Below are 16,528 nucleotides of genomic sequence, written 5' to 3' on the forward strand. Positions count from 1 at the left end.
TGGCTTAGGCAGAGTCTTGGCATCTTGATTCAGGACCTGGAGCAGTTGGTGGGGTTGGTTGGCTTGTAGAAAAATCAGGTTGAGACATTTCTCCTCCCCAAGACAACCCAAGATATCAGAAGGAGAGATGTGTGACATTGAGGTAGGGGCTAGCCTAAAATGCACATGTTTTTAACACCAGCTGTGGGACTTGGTAAGGGGAGGGCAGCAGGTACAGTTTCCGAACTCTAAACTAAGAAGCTGTAAGAACATTGAGCAACTTGTCAGAAAGAGATTATAAAAGACCACTGTGCTAGCACTAGATGGAGGACAGAATGCTGTTTGGAAACTCTGTTGCCTATTTCTGGATCTCAATTTCAGGGCAGAGATGATCCCTTTCAATCACAAGAAAGCAGGGAACCTGAGAAGCATAGCATTTTTAAAAACTTATCTTTAAAATGGTAAGGGCTAGGTAGTTAAGGTTAAGTGACTTGACCAGAGACAAATAGTTAATTGTCCGAAGACAGATTTGAACGCAGGTCCTCCCAACTTCAGACCCAGCACACTATCTACTTTGCTATCTAGCTGTCCCAGGTCAATAGCATTTGAAGTTACAAGGAAACAAAACATAAATTAAGTATAAAATGTGAAAGAAGCTATAAGCCAAGTTTCAAGGGGAGGGGGAGGCAATGAACACAAATCCAACAAGAATTCCTAGAAGCACCAAAAATAATTTAACTTAAATTTTAAAACATCAAATTAGAATGATAGAGGAAAATAGGGAAGTAAATGAGAATGATGTAAGAAAATTATGGGGGAAAAAACAAATAACATCTTGGTAAAAGAGGAACAAAAAATGCATGAATAGAATAACAAATTTAAAAATGACTAAATGTTAAAGAAGTACAAAATGGTACTCTAGGGGAAAAAATTTTAAACAAATTGGCCATTCACTGATGAAAATAACTCCTTAAAAATGGAATTGGTCAAATTGGGGTGGGAAAGAAGTACATAAGACCACTGAAGAAAATAATACCTTAAAAATTAGAATTTGCCAAACAGAAGCTAGTGATTCAAAGAGACATTAAGAAAAAATAAAATAAAGTCCAAAAATGGAGAAAAAATGGAAGAATTTGACATATCAGAAAAAACACTATTAATTATCACTTTATTAACATTCCAGATAAAATCCTCTTCTACAATTTGAATAGTAAAAGCAAATGTCTTGATACCCTTTAATGTGATTGTCTACCTAAATGCATTGTTATTGATGTTTAAATTAAATACATCACTATTATTTTATCTAATAATGATCAATATTCTTATGTAATAACCAATTAAACAGTGGGTTTCAAGTACAATAAAAATAGGTTCTCTTTGAAATTTAATCTTAGAATAAGAAAGAGAATATGTTTTTGGTTATGAAAAAATAGAGCCAACATATGAAATTTGATCAGTTAGAGGTGAGTTGATGCTACAATCAAAGTGATACTCAGGAAACTCCAATAGCTCCCTGTCATTTCAGAATCAAATATAACATTTTCTCAGATTGGTATTTTTGTCCTTAAATTATTTTATAAATATTTTTTTATTTGAAAGTCCCAATAATTCTGCTAGATAGGTGCTATTATTGTTTACATTTTACATTTGAGAAAACTAAAGAAAAAAATTAAAAGACTCACCCAGGGTGACACAGCCAGTATCAAAGGTCACATTTGAACTCCAATATTCCTAATACCCAGTGCATATAGTTCTTGGAACATAAAAGGTAATAAATGTTTATTTCTTTTTCCTCCTCTACTCTTTTCATTTAAGTACCTATTAATTTACATGTTTTCTTTTCCATTAATATTAAATCTTTTGGGGAGCAAGATTATTTATATACTTTTCATCTTTCTTTGTGTTCCTTGTGCTTAGCACAGTATCCAACACATCGTGGGCACTTAAAATATTTGTTGATTAATTGCTTGGCTTAGATGTAAGTTTGGATAACACATTTACCAGATGCACAGAGGACATCAAGAAGGTAGGACAGAAAATATATGAAATAATTGGAATTTCTAAATTGGATAATCTAGATTGAATCTAGATTGGATAAAATTATGATCTAAATTTAATTAAATATAATGTAGCAAGAGTAAATGCAGAATGTATCATTTGGTCTCAAAAAAACTCTACAAAGAAGAGTACAAAAAAAGAACAACATTATAGAAAGGGCATTGGCAAAATGGAGCAGATTTAGATGATAGCTATTAAGATAATTAGAAAACTAGAACCTACTACATAAAAATTTCTTTTGAAATAACCAGGAATATATTTTCTGAAGAGAACAAAGACATAAGTGACACATGATCTCTTTTTCCAAGTATCTGAATGACTATCCTGTAGACAGGGATTAAATTAGTTTTGCTTAACCACAGGGCAAAATTACATGTGGTAGTTGGAAGGAACAAAAAAATCAGGGTGCCTGTTATTAAAAGCCTTCCAACTGAGGCCAAATAACCACTAGTTGTGGATATTGTAAAGAATGTTCTTGCTCTGATATGAGTTGAACTGTATGAGATCACTTGGAAATTTTATATTTCTATTACATAGATAAAATATTCGTGAAATAAAAGAACAAGTTGGCAATAGTGGTCATTAATTTAATTAATGGTAGCCAACCTTACTTTGTTTGCCCCAATACTTTTATTCAGAACTACTTACTTCATTTTAATTGCCTAATATGCCCCAGAGTGATAAATAAAATTAGGAATTAAACTTTCAATGTGAGAAATTTGCATTTGGAGTGACCTTGGATTGGGTAACCAAAAAATGTCTATCTGACAATGCATTAACTTTTATTAAGAAGACCAGATGAGTCAATAATACAGAAAGTCTTAGATATTTCTGAAAATTAGGATAAATTCACAACACAGCTGTTCTCAAATTATAATTAAGATTTGAAATGTTTGTTTAGATATCTGTCATGAACTTCAGAGTACATAAAGCAAGTTTTCATCTCGGTCTTAAATGAGGATCCAGGAAATATACTGAGCACTGTCTTGGTTTCCACCTTTATTATATGACATTGGACAAGTCACACAACCTTTCTTTACCTTCCTGGGTAGGTGTGAAGTATAAGAGAGTTCCTTACAGACTTGCATAAGGATGTAGTAAGAAAGAGAAAAGAGCCAGATTCTCCCAGTGTATAAATTATTCCCTGGGAGTTTACTAGGCAGTTTTAGAAGCTGCACGAACCCTTCCAGGCTACTAGGGTGCCAGTTAGAGCAATGATTGATCATTTACCTATCAGTAATGCATAACTAAAGCCTTTTTTTGGCTACTGTTAGTTCACATTCCATATGGGAAAAGGGAGGAAGGAAATAGTAGTTTTAGGGAAATATAGAGACAAAATAAAGAGGCAAGGGGCACTGTGTAAAGCATTATATCCAAGCATCAGATCCTCCCAAGGTTCCCCACTATTTTTAGAATGAATTCCAGTGTGAAACCAGATGTTCTTCCTGTACACTCTTGATAAATCTCTCTTTTTAACTCTGCTTCCAGAAAAAGCTTTATTTTTACTACTCTATCCCACCCTTCAGTTTCTAAATGAAGAAAATGCACATGTAAAATGAAATGTACTTCACTATTAAAGAGCCAAATCGACCTATTAGCAGGAGCTGTACATATTTCTGGCCATATAGATGGTAGCAGTATTTGAAATATAACGTATTAGAACTTAGAAATGCAAAACCAAAAGGCAACTGGGCCAAAATTTGCTATATTGCTTGTGAGTTCTTGCCTCAAATTATTTATCAGAAAGTTCAGTTCACCTCCCTTATTGCATATAGTCTATTCTCTTATTCAACACTGACATTCAAACAAGGCTTTAAACAAAAAAAAAATTGTTCTGGCTAAGTCCATTCATCAGTCACAATTTATTTACTGAATATTTGTATAAGCCTCACTTTGTATGTGGGAGATCAAAAGGAAGTGTAAGATATGTATTAGCAATCTAACCAGGGATTTCTTGTGCAAAAAAGGGTCACTCTGACCTGGGTTCTGCATTCCAGGTATCTTTTCTACCTGACCCAAATGCAAACAATACAAAACAAAACAAACAAGAACTACAAAAAAAGACAACCAAGTATTGAAACAAATAAAGTTAGAACTGGGCAATGCCTTATTTATATTTCAATAACGTGCATTCCCTTATGCCTCATGATTATGTAAAAAATTATTTTTAAAAATGTTAGCATTCTATTGAATTAAACAAGCATTTAAGTATCTTTTGTGTGCAGAATACCTTATTAAATGAATAATTATTACCAGGCATTTTGTAAGAGGAAGAATTCTCCAAGTGTATGAACAACAACAAAAAAAAAGTGAAATGTAATATTTTGCATTTAAGCAGCCAAACTTATTTAGTAGTTGAATATAGAATACATCTTAGCCATTTTTATATGAACTGCATTTGAGATACAGAATACTAGAATTCAAAAATCTAAAACCAACAGGATAATCAATGCAAAGAGCCAAGAACCTGAAGTCAGAAAAGTCTGTTTGAATTTTACCTTTATTTATTAGCTGGATGACCCTTGATAAGTCATAATTTCTCTCTTAGTCTCAGAATACATAAGACAGGGCTAATAGTAGCACCTTCCATGCCCCACACAGTAACTTATATGTTTCCTGTGAATGAGAATATAATATATAATGTAGATATATTTATACATATTATGAGTTAAAATATAATGTATAATATATAAACATAATATGCATATGATATATAAATATACCCTATAACATGACTATATCATATAACATATATATATTTTGTAATATAGTTATATTTATAAACATGTACATATATAAATGTCCTTATAAACATTAAATCATATAAAATGTTAGCTATTATTATTATTAATATTATTGGTAAGTAAATAAATACTTATTAAGTGCTTATTACGTGTCAGGCACCATGTGCTATAATTGTATGGGATACAATAAAGTCAGATAGCCCCTACTCTCAAGAAGCTCAAAATCTAATGGGGCAGGTGGTGACATCATACCAACAACTATGTACAAACGAGCCTAACATAAGATAAATCTAAAGCAATCAATGGAGGGAAGTCACTAGAATTAAATGAGATTGGGAAACACCATAGAAGGCAAGATTTTATTTATGATTAAAGGGAGCTAAGGAGCCAGGGGTAGAGTTGAGGAATGAGAATATTAAAGATTTGGGGGAAAGTCAATGAAAATGTGTAGTGTCTAGAGAGGGGATGTCTTGTGTGAGGTCAGGGTCTTGGGATCTCTGAGTAGGGAAAAAGGAGTGAGAGGGAGTCACTGGAGATTATTTCGTAAGTGGGGAGATATTGCATGGCCAGACTTGCAATTTAGTAAGATCATTTTGACAGCCGAGGGGTGGATGACATAGCATTGAGGAGAGATCAACCAAGATGTTGCTTCAACATTTCAGGCATGAAGTGTTAAGGGCTTAAATCGGAATATTAGCAGTATCAGAGGAATAAAAGGAATAAATACATACACATATATACACATATATGGCAAGAGGAATGTATAAACATTAAGGATTAAAGAAGTCCATGAATATCCTCTGAGATAGAAGGGCTAAAGTAGACATCCAGGATCCACGATTAAATGTTGAATGTGATCAGGAGCCAAAAGTGCTGAATTTTATGAGAGTAACTTTCCTAATTAAAAAGTCTGATATACATTCAACTGGGTATTAAGCAGACTTCGGGAGATCCCATGGTGTATTGTATAAAGAGCAGCAGAGCATGGCTAGCAAATTCAGGGTCAGGCAGAAAAGAATTCAGTTCTAGTTTTTAAGAGGTGCTAAGTGAACAATCATTAAGCAATAATGTGGCCCCTGATTAATCACTTGTTACATCATCAAAAGTAGCTAGTTTTAGCTTAGCACCTTCCCACTCTCCCCCATCCTTTAACTCCTTGATAAATTAGTTCAGTTTTTTCCAGAAATCAGTTACAAATTATCTAGAATTCTCTAACACTTTAAAATGTTTAATCAGATTTGAAATAACTTTTACAATTACTTTCAAACATGACAAATTTTATAGCATTATGCAAAAAACTATATTTATATATTTTATTATATATCACTATAGCCTAACAATAAGCAAATCTCCATTATGCATTGAGACAGTCTGGCTGATTATTTATATAAGTACACTGAATATTTCAGGAGGAAAATATTATTATATATAGGATGGGTGGGTATGTTTGGTTTATTATTTATATCACTGAACAGAATATCCACTTGGATGAAAGATACCACAAGAATGGTTCTTATTTAGGTATGCTTGCACTAGTTGATTCCTGAGTTCTCTTCTAACTCTGAAATACTGAAATTTTGTAGTAATATTATTAATACTAGATTATCTAAAGAAATGTGACATTTAGGTGGAGATTCAATTAAAAGAAGAGAATGAGCTAGAAGTATAATGCAGTATCATGGAAGCCAAGGAATAAGTGCCCACAATGAGTTTTCCAACAGTCAAGTCAAGAGGTTCTTAAGAATTTATTAAGTACTTTAATAAAAAAAAAAAAGGCAAAAACAACCTCTGCGCCTAAAGGTCGTTACAATTTAATGAAGGAATTAACATGGAAACAACTATGCACAATCTCAGAAGGAAGGTTTTAAGATCAGAGAAAAATATGGAAAGACTTCTAGAAGAAGATGGAATTTTAGCCAACTGTTAAAGGAAGCCAAGGGAGTCAGAATGTAGAGATAAGAGAAAGATCATTCCAGGCTTTGAGATTAGCCAGTAAAAATACCTAGAGTCAAGAAAAATGTGCATGAAAAAATAACGATGCCAGTCTCACTGGAATGGAGAATATGTGGAAGAGGGCAAGTTATAAGGAAGGTACAAGGATAGGTTGGCTAAATGATGAAGAGCCTTAAAAACCAAGTAAAGGATTTTATATTTTATCCTGAAGGTAATAAAGTGCATTAATTAAACCATATTGCTTTCCTGAATTCTTTCACCACAGGACATGGTAGCCCATGTCAATTTTTACTTCTGACCTCCTATAGAATGAGTTCATTAACAATATTTTTTGCAAAGAGTTAGGAAATAATACGATAAGAATATCTAATATCATGGAGAATTATACCATACTTAAGTATAAATGATATAGGATTCTAAGATTTGAAAGCCTATAATAGTGTTGGAGGAGAATGCTGGATTTCTAGTCAAAAGTTCTGAGTTTGAATTATAACAATGATGTTTACAACCTGTGAGTCATTCTATTTCTCCAGGTGTTTTCTTCATCTGTAAAAATTAGGAATTTGGAGGATATTCTCTAAAGTTGAAATCTAATTTTTTTTTAATTTTAAATTTTATTTTTCTTTCCCATATTTCACGTAGACACAATTTTTAATGATCTTTTTCAACCAGTTTGCAATCTGTGTCCTCTCCTTCTTCCCTTTTCCTCCCTCCACCCTAATACATATTTTGATGCTTTTCATGTGAAAGAGAACATCACTTATATAAGAAAAACCCTTATGAAGGAAATAAAGGGGAAAATGGTACGCTTCAATCTGCTTTCAGACTCTTATCAGTTTCTTCTATGGTGGTGGATAGCCTTTTTTGTCATGATACTCTTGGGGTTGTCTTGGATCCTTGAATTGTTGATGATAATTCATTTACAGTAAATCATTGTACATTATTGCTATTCCTGTATATGATATTCTGGTTCTGCTCATTTTACTTTGCATCACTTCATACAGGTTTTTCCAGGTTTTATGTCTTATGTTATTCTTTTTTTTAATGGTTGTCCTGTTCATCATTTCTTATGGAACAATAATATTTCAGCCATTCCCCAGTTGATAAACTGCCTTCAGTTTCCAATTCTTTGCCAAAAGAGTTCATATAAATATATTTGTACAAATAGGTTCTTTTCCCCTATCTTTAATCTCTTGGGATTGCAGATCTGGGTATAGCTGAAGTCTAACTTTAAAGATTCTAAGATTCTCCACCATAATTTTTCTGCTTCAGTACCATAACAATGGAAAATTAACAATTACCTTATAACTTCTGAATGATTGAATTAATGATCAAAATCATAAAGCTCAACTTAAATGATATATCTGAAAGATTTTAGGTTATGTGATTTATAATAGTTCATTCAGTTAATACTTTTACAGATGTGATTTAATTTTTTTCTTCCTTTTAATTTTTTAAAAAAAAATATACCACAATATATCTTGCTTTTACATCATATACATTTCCCACTAGTCCTCCCAGAAATCTGTGATTTTATTTTTCAATCTGTGAAACTATAAGTGCAGTAAAATAGTTTCAAGGGTAATGGTTATATCCACCATACTTTGGGAAAAGTTTAAAAATATTTTAATTAATTTATCTATTTATTTCTCAAGAAGATGAGCCCATTGCAGTTATCTGGCTTTCATTGACTTGAACTTTATGGATTGTATATACGTCCTTTCCCATTTAGCTCCCCTTAACTCTTAGACATCGAACAACATTTTGACTGAGACCATTGCTACTTCATAAATGTTTAACACTAGACAAATCACTATATTTCTGAGCTTCGGTTTCCTCCTCTGTAAAATGAGAAAGTTGGACTAGATGACTGCTAAAATCCCTTTCAAATCTAAATTTATGATTGTATCATTATTTTCTATGATTTGGGGGTATGCTTTACCCTGTCTTACTAGAATTTATTCTATATTACTGTTTTGGCTGTGGAAATCCAAAAAGAATTAGATAAAATTTTGAGGCAATGTTTCTTAACATTTTTGTTTATATAGCAGCTCCTAAGCACGATTGAGGAATATGCTATGTTTTCCCCATATGCACAAAATTGAGGTACATTTTTGCGTCCAAAATAATTTTAATACTTTTCTGTTGATATTATCATGACATTTAAAAAGGTGAAATTGAATCTTTTTCCTTAAAGAATCACAGAATCATTGACTTAGAAATGTATGGTATCTTAAAGATTATATTTTTTTGACAAACGAATAAACTGTGGAATAGAAGAATTAAGGGACTTACCCAAAGTCACAAAAATATTATCAGAGCCAAGATTCAAATCCATATTCTGTAGCTCTTTATTTTTAAGAGTCTTATTTGTCTTCAAGATTACACTTAAGATGTCCTGACTTTATTTGAATATATATTCATATTCAATATAAGTTCAAAGTTCCTAGTGATTATTACACATTGATTAAAATAAATGATTTGATTAATTTTTTACTGTGAAGGACAAATTCAATTCTTTACATGGTAAAGAAATATTAAAATGAACAAAAAAAACATAGTGTTTTATATATTAATTTTTCCCCATTTTACTCCGCATGCATTCTTAAATATTAGGATAATTAGACAAGTTTTTGTATTATATGTTATACAACAAGTAGAGTATGTTTCCCCTCTACATTGACATAAACTTTGGAACAATCCTGGGATTCTTATCACAAATTCAAGCCTTGCCCACTTTTTTTGAGGACCATATATTCCTATTTATGCTAAGTTACTTTCTTATTTAATATAATTCTGTGGCCAAAGCCAATACTGAAAAATCTTGAGACATTTTAGCAACTATCCAGATAACTCAGTCATCCAATGGAAGATCTTATTTTAATAGAAAGTTCCTAGATATATTAAGATACAAAAATCATACAGATTGTTGAACCAGAAAAGCATGCAGATGTAAATTTTTTTTTTAGATGTAAATTTTCTTTACCACATTTACCATTAAGTATCAGCAACAGCCTAGGAAATTAGTTTCAAATATTCTTTGGCCAGCAATTTTCTTTTTGGTCTTCAAGGTTCATATTGATTCCTCTCACATACCTTTCCTTCCTATTCATTGATTTCCTTATCTTTTCCTGCTGCTCAATTGATCAAAAGAAAATAAGTCTCTGTTTCAGAAAATTCTTTAGAGTACATAGAATTTTCTTAGAACCAATGATATCTCTAAAAATCCATGAAAAATAAATAGATAGGAATGTCTGTGCAAATCATTTTGTTTATTTGACCTATTGTCTACTTTTTTTAAAGGTCAGGTTATATAAGCTACATATATACTTGTTCTAAATAATTTCTATCCTAAGTATTAAGGTTTTCTATTCTGACCCTGATTTGGTGTCTATTCAGTAGTCTCTCCAAGTGAAACTAGAATATGATAGCATATGCATGAACATCTAAAAGATAAGGCTTTGGATATTATTAGTCTGTACCTTGGCATGCTAAGAAGGATTCTCAATAATTCTCTAGGGATAATAGGTTTCAAATCATTGAAACTACTTTAAGATTTAGCATCCTGTTCAGTCATTTGACACAATCAGCAGGATTTGCACTAAAATTCAAGTAATAGAACAGCCTTACTATTTCTCCCATTCCCCTTATGCTCATTACAGTAGATTTACTGTCACTGACAACATATAAAATAAAGTCATGATGCCTTCCCTTCTTTTTCCACATCTTATCCTCAGGCATTGTCTTTTTAGCCTAAAAGTCTTATGAGTTTGTCCACTCCTCTAATTAACATTTAAAATAAAATTAGAATTTATTGCTATCCTCAAGGAAGATTCTTTCCAGAGGCTTCAGTGGAAGGAAGGAAGGAAGGAAGGAAGGAAGGAAGGAAGGAAGGAAGGAAGAAGAAAAGGAAGGAAGAAATAACTTAAATGAATTTGTACCTATTTTTTTCTTCCATTTCTTACAAATTCTAGACCATAGAAGATTCAGATGTGTGAGTTCCTAATTCTTTTCTTTCTGTTTCTACTTCAATCACCTAGGACAGACCTCATTTTACAGATAGGAAAACTTAATATGTGAGAGGTTAGGTTACTTGCACAGGGTCTCCAAGCTAAGTCCCTAAAGTAGAACTCAAATACCAATTTTCCCAATTACAAGTGGTACACTATCTATGTTTAAGACTTCTGGACTTCCAGGTTAAGATGGCTTCAGAGTAGTTGCAGAACTTTTACCCTCCCCACCACCAACCTGTACAATACCTCAAAAGAACAAAAAGGCCAAGTTTAGATGAGAGAAGGGACTCCACAATAGGGCATAGCATCGAAGGTACGTGGGATTTGGGCATTTCCATGCTATAAGGGGGTAAATTAGCTCCCACCAAAATGTGAGAGGATCAAACCCTCCCCCACCCCACTTATGGGACAGGATTCATAGCTAGCGCCTTAGAATTAAAGCAGTGAGGAACAACCTCTAAATTCTTGGCAGTGGATCAAGAGCACCTCTGAGAGCAGCCAGACCTGAAACACCAGGAGGCTGAAGAGTACGTACCTTGGGCACGAAGAGGGGAGTGGGACAGGGGCAGCATACAGCAGAAACCATGCCTAGACTCAAAATGTAGCCTCAAGCAAAAACTACCCTGTAGCTCCATACACAGAAAGCTTGCCCTCTTCATCTGGACTTCATAGGGAAGCAAGAAAAAACAAAGTAATGGCTAGCAATGCTCAAGAAAAACCAACCAAAAAAAAAACAAGAAAAAGGCATTATCTCTAGCTAATTTTTACATAGGAAAAATCCAGACCACAGAACAGACAGCAGAAGAGGACAATCAAGTTAGTAAATACTTCCAAACCCTCCCCAAAAAATGAAAATTGGTCACAAGCTCTTGAAGAATTCCAATTTGATATCATGAAAAAGGTGGAAGAGATTTTGCAAGAAAAGTGGGAAATAGTTCAAAAAGAAAATAATAGTTAGAAAGGCAGAATTTCGCAACTGGAAACTGAGGTTCAGAAATCAAATGAAATGATTAACAAATTGAAGACCAGAAATTACCAGCTGGAAGCGAAGAAGAGCCAGATAGACCAGACTGAAAAGGAAAACCAAAAGATTATAGCTGAAAACCAATCTTTAAAGGCTAGGTTTGGGCAAGCAGAAGCCAATGATCTCACAAGTCAGCAAGAATTAATAAAACAAAGTCAAAAGACTGACAAAATAGAAGGAAACATGAAATATCTTAATGAGAAGTTGACAGATCAAGAAAACAGGTCCAGAAGAGACAAATTGAGAATTACTGATCTTGCAGAAAAATCAGAGACAAATAGAAATCTAGATGTCATACTACAAGAAATTATCTCTGCTGGTCCAGACCAGTTTTTCTCTCTCACTTTTCCTATCTTCATCCTTCCTAATTGTAAATAAACTTCCATAAAAGCCATCCTGACTTGGGTCTATTTTTAATTATGGAATCAATCTAGATCTGATTGATTCCTAGAAACCATGCCTTAAATATATATGTATAAATATCTAAATTTCCCTTCTTACATTTGGCAACCACGATTTGGTCTCAGACATCCTCAATCTTCCTAAATTTTCTTGATTTTTCCTCTACTTTTGTGACTATCCCTATGTCTGCCTTTTTTTCAGCTCATTTTGGATCTACGATTTAAGTAAAGCTGCCAGATTGGTGAGATCAAACATTTTCTTTCCTTTAGCCTTTAAAATACATTAGAAAAGCAGCCGCTTTAATCTTGGTTGCAGGGCCCTGATATTTCAGCTGGGGAGACTGTTTCCAACCCCCTTGCCTTAGGGAACAAATAACACAATTAGCTGACCCTTAGTTTCACCTAGGAAGGAATCCTATTTTTCAGTTGCCTTACTGGGGACTAGCAGACTGGTTTGTCTCTTAGCTAGCCCAGGGACACACCTGAAAGGCTTAGAAGCAGTCTGCTCCTCACCAAAGCAGAAGGCACTAGACTGAGCATATCAGTTGGGTCTTTTAGGGAGAATAAATTTTTAGGCTGAAATTAGGTCTTAGCCTTGTTTTCTACTTTCTTTTCAAAACCCCACATGTCTCTAGTTTTAAAATCTTAAGTGAGAAGCAAAATCCTGGTGGGGCCAGCTAGAATTGAGGTGCCCTCTTGCCCAAAGAGGAAAGCACATGGTTTTAGTGGTTTTAGCCTCAGGGGGAAGGAGAAAAGAAAAGCCTCCTTCAGACTTATAAAATTGAACTTTTGAAGCTGAAAAGAGTTTCAGGTACACCTTATTGCCTCTCCCAAACTTAGCCTCTGAAAGAAATTCAGCCTGCCTTGGGCTAGAGGCTTTGTCTAAACCCTCAAAAACCTAATCCCTAGAACTCAGCCTCTGGGTACAGGCTTTGTTTTTCTGCCAGCCAGGAATAAAGGAGATTATATTTAGAAAAACAATAGGGTACACACCCACCCCTTAGAAAGGTAAAACCTACCCAAAAGCAACATCTACTGACAAAAAGTAAAGTTACAGGCAACTTATCAATTACCTGAATGAAAATGTGGTGGTTCCAACCAATTAACAACTTAGTGAATACGTGGGTCCAGACTTTCAATTACATAATCAGACTTGTAGAAATGACTTTTTTTTTGCTGGTTAGTAATCCCACAGAATGTTTTGCAAGGGATATATCTTGCACTATATTTGGGTGTGGTGGTAATATTTATATGAGGATTGGATTCTCTTTACTTCTCCAGGAAAGACTTACAAGAGAAGCAGAATGCCACTTCTAATATAGAACACCCCAGGGCACCACATGCTTGGCTTAATTATAACTCAAGATTGGACAATGTGGAGGAGAGTATAGAGCAACTGATGGCTTCTGTAAAAATCCTTACAAAATATTTTAAAAGGAGAAAATATAAAATGAGGAAATTCCAACATGAGAGACTTATTTCTCCATACTTCCTCACCATCTGAGTCTCTGTACGACTCTACTCCTGTCACACCCTCCACTCAACCCATTGCTCTCGATACTGCCACATGCCCTACTCAGCCCATCCCAACAACAGTCTCTGCTGTTGCTCCAGCTCCTCCCTAACCCAACCCTTCCTCCCTTGCCCAGGCAGGGAGCCTAGAGTAAAGAATGCAAAATGATGCAGCACAAAGCCTATTTCCCTTACAGGAAATACCCACCTTTAATAAAGAAGGGGTCTTGGTGCCTATAAGACACTATACACCCTTCAAACCCTCAAGATTTGGCTAGATTCAAAGAAAATATGCCTAATTTTGAAAAAGAACCATTCTTAGTTTTAAGAAAATTAGAGAATATATTTCGAACTTATGAACCCATTTGGCAGGATGTGGAAAATATATTAGACGAGTTTCTGACAGTTGGTGAGAAAGATAGAATCATTTCTTGGGCCAATCACAAGAAAAGTAAAGGAGGACCTAAATGGCCCTTCCAGGATCTGAACTGGGATTACAATTCTGTCCCAGATTACAAAAAAATTGTGCAAGGGCAGAGATGCATTATTGTCTGCCATGAAAGCTTGTGCTGATACACCTGAGCGTTGGTCAAAGTTTGAGGAAACCAAACAATATACCAATGAAACTCCCTCCCATTTTAGGGACAGGTTAATGGAGGTGGGAGAAGTATATATGGACCTTGATTTAACCATGGAACTTGATGTAAGACATTTACGTAGGCAATTAGTTAAGAATTCTTGCAAAGCAGTCAAAGACTATTTTAAAACTAACTGCCCAACCTGGGAATCTATGAGTCTTAAGGAATTGAGGAAAGTAGCATCTTATGTTTTTAAGGGCTATGCACAAAGTGATGAGGAAGACACTGATTCAGTGGATGCTTTTAAAAGCAGAAAATAAAATGCTAAAGGAAAAACTGAAAAATAAAGGAGAGATTATAGCTACTCTCCAAGAATCTAACAATCAGTCCATTATCTGTCAATTCTGTTCAAAGAAGGGCCATATGATGATGAACTGTAGGAATCTCTTAAGATTACTCAGAAATAATATCCAACCAAAAGATAACTATAGGAATAACAACAGGAATAATAATAATAATAATAATAATAATAATAATAATTCCAGGACTAGAAACTTTAGGAGTGATAGAAATGCTAGGAATAAATCTCGGGAAGATGACAACCCATACCAAATGACCCTACAACAGTATATCTTAAGTGGAACTCAACCCCCAAGTACTCAGGGTGATAATGTCCCTAGGGGGTGGGGGGTTGGTGCCCAAGCATCTTTATGAAGGTGGGAGAGGGGGAAAAGGGCTTTGGAATGAAAAAGGGAAAACTTTGACTTTCCAGGCCCTGATGTTTTAATGCCAATTATCCCCATACATTCCCCCCCAAATAGTAAGGAACCTCATGTAACCCTAAAAGTGGGAAATTCATATTGCAATTGTTTGCTGGACACTGGGGCTTCAAGATCAGTACTGGTGAGCAAACCAGATGAAAACTGTAATTCTATTGGCTCTCTAAATGTAGTAGGAGGTATCAGGAACACATCAAAAGGTCCCAAAACTTTCTCCTCGCATGATAAGTGTAGGACCCCTAACTGTGGAACACAACTTTCTTTTAATGCCTGCATCCCCCGCAAATTTGCTGGGAAGATATCTATTATGTAAACTTAAAGCCACAATAATTTGCAATCCAGATGGTTCTATGTCCTGAGAATTGCCAGAGGACCCTTTAAACTTGTTCCCTGTACTTCTCTCAGAGAGTCAGGAAATAAAAGAGCCTCCCACCTTTGACATCCCAGATGACATCCCGAAGTCTCTCTGGGCCACATCTTCTACTGATGTGGGCCTACTTAAATCAGCTGTTCCTGTTCAGATTAGAACAAGATGAGGTCCAGCTCCCTCCATTCCTAGGTACCCCTTATCAAAAGAAGCTATTGAGGGAATCACCCCAGTAATAAGTTCATTGATTAAGCAAGGAATAATAATCCCATGCAAATAAGAATATAATACACCTATTTCACCTGTTAAGAAGCCAAAAATAGTCCCACATGGAAAAGCTCAATATTGATTTGTTCAAGATTTAAGGGCTGTAAACAATTATGTCATAAAGAGACATCCTGTGGTTTCAAACCCAAACACAATTATTTCCTCTATTCCCAGTATAGCCACTTACTTTACGGTAGTGGACCTGTGTTCAGCCTTTTTCTCTATTCCTATTCATGAGAATTCCAGACATATATTTGGCTTTACCTGGAAAAATTTTCAGTATACGTGGTGTCACCTGCCACAAGGGTACTCGGGAAGCTCCACCCTCTTTGCACAGATTTTGAGCCAAGATACAGATAATATAACATTTAAAAAACAGTAAGTTAATTAAATATGTGAATGATTTGCTCTTGGCTTCACCAGAAACAGAAACATGTCAAGAAGATAGTAAACATCATCTTTTAGAATTACATAAAAGAGGCCATAAGACCTCAAAAGGAAAAGTTCAGTGGTGTCTCCCCAAAGTGGAATATTTAGGGTTCATTTTAACCGCTGGCACACATTATATTTCTCCTAAGGGCAATGAAAATATTAAAAAATTGAGTGATCCTACCACTAAAAAACACTTAACAGCAATCTTAGGAGCAACAGGTTTTTGTAGACAATGGATCCCTTGCTATGGGGAAATTACTAAACCTCTTATAGCACTAACAAAAGATTCAGTCCCTGAACCACTTAAATTAGAGCCAGAACACTGGTTAGCTCTGTCAAATTTAAAACAAGCTATCCTGTCTGCCCCTGCTCTAGGCATCTCAGATTATAACAAACCATTTTCTTTATATGTACATGAGTG

This window comes from Gracilinanus agilis, chromosome 3, assembly GCF_016433145.1.
Source record: "Gracilinanus agilis isolate LMUSP501 chromosome 3, AgileGrace, whole genome shotgun sequence".
Classification (NCBI taxonomy): domain Eukaryota; kingdom Metazoa; phylum Chordata; class Mammalia; order Didelphimorphia; family Didelphidae; genus Gracilinanus; species Gracilinanus agilis.